Source organism: Styela clava, chromosome 8 (assembly GCF_964204865.1).
Source record: "Styela clava chromosome 8, kaStyClav1.hap1.2, whole genome shotgun sequence".
NCBI lineage: Eukaryota > Metazoa > Chordata > Ascidiacea > Stolidobranchia > Styelidae > Styela > Styela clava.
This window is the reverse complement of record NC_135257.1, coordinates 20,729,367-20,735,366: the sequence shown is the minus strand read 5'-3', so window position 1 is coordinate 20,735,366 and position 6,000 is coordinate 20,729,367.

Here is a 6,000-nt window from a genome sequence, read left to right as displayed (position 1 = left end):
AATTATGAGGTCTGGGCAAAATACGAAAGATTGAAATTTATTTCATTTCATCATGCTCAGTCGGTAGTTTCAGAATGAAAAAAAGGTACATCGCGCGCACAATCGACTGTGTTTCGGTTTTGCAGTTACTACGATGAAAAACCAAAGAAAACCTAACATAACACCAAATTTTGTGATTTACAGTGTCTATTAAAGCTTTTTTAATTTTACGTGAGTCTGCTGAAACAAAACTTAAAGTGTTATCTTTCATTTTAAGTTTTAATATTTTAGAATGCCGCTTCTTTAATCAAGAAATTTGAGTTGCGGATTTATCTCTTTATTATTTATTATTTTTAGCATTTCATCTCCGATGACTATAATATGGTAGCATGTTTTTCACATTGAACTCATAATTCCCCACGAGAACAAAAAAGCAATACTGTGGAACAATACATGTATAATTATGCCGAAGGAAATTTTTGATTTAGGGAGAATAAACACCGCCATGCTGACGAAAACAATCGGCGATTGTAACGAAATGCAATCGCGTACGTTATTAGCGGCCGTTCAAGTCTTTCAAAAATGTCTAAAGAAAAAAGATTCGACCCCTAATTTACTAATATGTTTGTCAAGTGTCAAATTTACAGCTTTAGCATATACAATTTATCTTTTACATTTAGATTTATTTATGACTTGTATTAAACCTAGTAAAGGAGGTTTAGCATTTAAATTAAGTAAAGTACTTTTAACTTACTCAGGAATATTATTCGGAAAGTAACAATTTTAACATATATTTTGGGGCTCCGTGAATAGTAGTCAACTTTTTCAAGGGCTCCGCAACACAAAAAGTTTGAGAACCCCTGCTCTAGAAGAACACCGCGGTTACAGCCTTCCGGGATGGTACAGCCCAGAGGTAAAAAAAAAGATACTGTAACTGAAAGGTTCAAGTTGCACACTACTTCCCTCACAGTCACAGATATGCTCTAGTCTACTCTAGACAGTGGTTCCCAACCGGTGGGAAATTTCCCAATAGTTGGAAATTTGGAGGTTGCACGTGGGAAATAGAATGCTCCTCTAAAAATGTACGCACAACAACACAATTATTAAATATTACACAATGAAAATCACAATATATGCCATGAAGCGGAAAAAGATTCTCATTCAATTAATCGAAACCTTAGTAAAATTTCACGTTGTTGGCCATGATATTCTGATCGTGCTACGTAACTCATTTTGATCTTTGGTCGGCCGATAAAAACCAAATATTTGACCTGTCCCTCCATTCTGCTAAATTGTTAATAAAAGGTAATTTTGAGCAACGCCCGCAATGCGTTTTTTGCACTAAGACCATATCCAATGGTTCTGTGTAGCCTCCTCAAATGAGGCAACATATTTCAAATATCCATTTGCTTATCAGTTTGCTAAAAAAAATGCAAAATAAAAGCAGGATAAGATTCGACAACATGGGCAATTTCAAATGAGTTCAAAGGTGATATTGACTGCGTCATTTGTAGTTGTCCTGCGAATAGCAAAGACCAAAAGTTCCATAACATCGTTGGGACATAAATGAAACTTTGTCTCATGGAGTGTGATGATATTCTGCCGAATAAGTCTGCGGCGGCAAAGATGAACGGGTCACCTTGTCCAATAGCAATCCGCATTTTCAAAAACAGATTGATTTCCGGTCTATCATATAAAAACAACAGCAAAATTGATATTTACGGTGTAATGTAATGTAAATTCTGATGCGTTTTTTGTAGCGTTGAATTGTTCTATTCGATAGATAACACTATCTTGGGATGCTAGACGGGGCAATGAATGTTCTCACGGGGTTTCAACTTCTACAACAATTGCAAGCCTTCATTATAGAAAGTCTTACCAATTATTATTGAAAGGAAAATTGTTCTTTTTAAGTGAGTCCATATGGAGGGGAAATAAAACTCAGCCTAAATCGGATGTGGGAAATTGAGATAAAAAGGTTGGGTACCCCTGGTCTAAAACGATATGTTGTTCACAAGGAACCTGCGGTGGTGGATGACAACCAACCCGACGACAACGACAATGCTGAAAATTATTAAATGGCTGAAAAGTGAAATGTGAAAATTTTTTCAATTTACAGGGTGTACAGGTACACTGTTATGACCGATGCAAAGTTAGCTGCATCCTGTGGACTTCAAGTACGCCAAATGCTCCCAATTAAGATACAGGAAATGTGGCATCAGATGTGGCCTAACTCAGTAGAATCACCCTTCATAGACACACACGACATGTTTATGTTTAACGCACTATGTGAGAGTATGAATTTAGGATTTCTTCTAAAAGCGCATGATAGTTTTTCATATCCCATTGTCAAATGTCGTCTGGGCTGCTTTCAATTTATTGAAAAATGTTCAGCAAAGCGACTACATCGTTTTTAAGACTGGTTATAATCTGGGCAAACCTAAGCCGCAGTTGTTCAATTCAGCTCGGCCGGACTTGCCACCATCTCGCAAGGTGTTTCTTGGAAAATTTACACGTGCTGCCACTATCATGAACTCTAACAGTGAAGGTTTATGCATTCCATATTGTAAAAATGTTCATGAAAGTTTCTAGCGACAAACTCTTCACCTGTAAACCCAGTTTAGCGCAAAAAATGCTGAACAAGGCTATAGAACACTAGCACCTTGTACGGTAGTGCCCAACATAAAAAGGAAGCAGAAGATGAAGACATGGAATTCTTCAGCGCATGCAATCAACGCAAAAGACGGACACTACGGAATCTCTTCTTTCTCACTCATTCCTAAACTTAATTTAGTCGATGTGGGTCTTGAACAACTGAAAGCGAACACTGGAGAAAAAAACACTACACTACATAGCTGAGGATGTGACAATGCCATATGGCGATTATGAATCGACTCTTAGAGAAATAACGACATTAATGACAGTTCACCCGTGGATTTATTGGCTGACTATGACGAACAATGAAACCTTTTCATCGGGCGTTCGCAACATTATAGCAGCAATGAAAGCATACTGTGATGTACCGCAGGGATTCTTCTAATATATGGATAAGCAACCGCTCATGGTTACGTTTTGTATCTGTATTTTTACGATATATTGTTGAGAGCCGAGATCAGATTATTGGTCCGGTTAATCACATTCTTGCACGCCTTGAGTTCCAGTCACAGAGTTCGGCTGGAAACAAGGCCCATGTGCATACGAGTGTTTTAATATACGATGGAGAAAACACAACAACGGATTTCGTGTGACCCAGACACTGTATTTAATGACTCCGGATTTGGTGTTGATTTTCAGTCGCTTTTAGCAAATGGAATTATTACAGATTACTTTCAATATGAAAGTTTGAAAGATTTGTACTTGTACTGGGTCAATATTGGCAACGCACAACTGCGACAGTGCAGGGTAAAGAGAAATGGTAATTTTATTTGTCGAGTTCCACGACATCCAGATGGCGACAAATATTATTTTGAAATGAAAAAATACCTTTACTCGGAAGATATGCTGAAAAAAATGGAAAAGATTGATTTTGCGGAAAAGAAACATCTTGTGCATAATGACAGTACAAACCTCCCAACAATACCGCTAATTCAATGCGAATTACAATCATGTTTCAACGCATCAATCTGTTATAGAAGATTCTCTACAATACATCATATCTGCTGAAATATTCATGCCAAAAGGAGTCACACGTAGGGAAAAAGCAGCTTTAGATATCTCGGCAACGTGACATTGTGAAAGTGATTGACAGTGAAAACTCCAATAGGAAAATAACTGGGGAGCATATAGCTTTACAGAAACGTAGGAATGCAAAGCCCATTGAGATTGGAATGTACGAAATTCCAACTTTTCTGGATGATTCACCATATACGTATACAACAGCCAACTTTGTGCACCTAAATGACACCTTCTGTCGGTGTCTGATAGTAATACCTATAATTGCACACACCTGGAGGTTTGCTTATTGCTTGGCGAAATCTATCAGTCTATTTCTCTCTCTACTATCTGTCTACCTTGTCGTCAGTTTCAGACTATCTTGGAAGAGATCTCGAAGATGAATCCATTTGCCAACGTTGACTAATTAAAATCTGTTAGCGCTCGGTACCGATCGCTGGATCACAATGCCAGAAGAAATCAGGTAAATATCAAATGCGACTCGTGCTTTCTAAATGTTACTATACGAAAAACAGTGTCCCTATCCTGTGCCAACATGATCTTTTTTATCATATAAAAATTTAGCGTCAAATATATTTTGTTCAGATATTTTGCTATTTGTCACATTGTGCACAGTCAATTATCTGTGAGATTATTTACCATGGGGTCTACCGCTGATACTATTGCCGGGAAGCAGATGAGAGCTGCTGTTTTAGCAAGGATTATCTGCCTAGTAAATCTTGTATCAGACAATAAAATTCTATCTGATAGATAGATTTTGAAGACTCCATAATACACACAAAATATAAAAGGAGAATTCTAGAGAGCGAGCAAAACCTTTAAAAAAGTTTAAAGCATGAGAAATATCATGTGCCCGCCCACCAGCACACACGCAAAAAAAAATCACAAAAAACACAAAACTTTTTAAACAAGGCTTGGGCTAAAAATAAACAAACAAAAGATACGCGAATGTATTGAACCTTCGGGCAGTTTTAGCTTTGAAGCACTCAATCTACAGTAATAATGATTCAGAGACAATCCAGTAGGGAATATTTGTATAGGCCAAATTTAAATGTCTTGAAGGGATGGTTGAATCGGGTTCTTTTGTGGTATTCGAATAGTTCAATTTAAAATCATCGAATCCTTTCCAATGCTTCCAACATTAAAATCGAATGTCCACACACAACCACCATTTCAACAGTTGCAGTCGTCCCGTTTTTTCTGCGCTCTGTTCCATCATCCACAACTAGATTCATAAAAGGATCGAATCCTCGCAAAACACCCGTAAAGGATCGTCCACCATTCAACTTCAAATCCATTCTTTTATCCATGAACTTCTTTAATTCTGGTGGATGGGCCTTGCTCATCTTGATATTACGCGATACAAACCAACAGTAAATACAGAACGACATACCGGCAAGATCCTATCTGAAGAAGTAGCTACTAGAAACATCGCGTATGAAAAACGAGTTTTTGTCAGAATTAAATTCAACGAATGGGAAAATAGATGTGGGGAGCATTTGGTGTGAAGGAGTCGGCCCCGCTGATTTATTGGTGCTTGGAATGGAGTGGGCTGAAACCACCATAAAATGCAGTGTTCGCACATGGCGGGACCCAGAATGGCGCAACCAATTGGGACAACAATAGTGGACTGGATAATATCTTCCAAACGCTGATAGAGTCCTGAATATAATCTGGCTACTGATTTTGGAATCAGCAAGGAGTTTGCATTAGATGAAAATTAAATCATCACCAAATCAACTGGATTTTGTGGAACCCTTGGTTGAGTTGCATTAGAAATGTGTTCATACAACCTACCCAAAAAATTCCAAGCATGGGCCGAAGCTGATTTATATTCTTTAGACCTTTTTATTAATTATTACCTTCACTGATGGAAAACACCCCTATCCAATAGATCCTGTTGATAAAATGGTACTATACGAAATGCAATGATTTTCTGTGTTTGTGCTCAACATGGTCTTATTTATCAAATAAAAATCTTGCTATTTGTAACATTGTGCATAGTCATTTATCTGCGAGATTATTTATCATGGACTCTATCGATTATACTTTTCTGAGACGTGGGTAGGGGGGATGTTGCTCGAGCAAGAATTATATGCCTAGTAAATACTGTAGCTAAAACTGAAGAAGTAGCGATTAGAAACATCGATTATGAAAAACGAGTTTTTGTTCGAATAACATTCAACGAGTGGGAAAATATCATGGAGGTCGAAAGCATTTCGTGTAAAGGAGACAGTACCGCTGACTCATTTGAGTTTAGAATGGAGATGCCGGCAGTTAGAAAAAATGCGGTATTTGCACAGAGCAGAATTTAGAAAGGCGCAATATTTTTGCACAAGAATAGTAGAC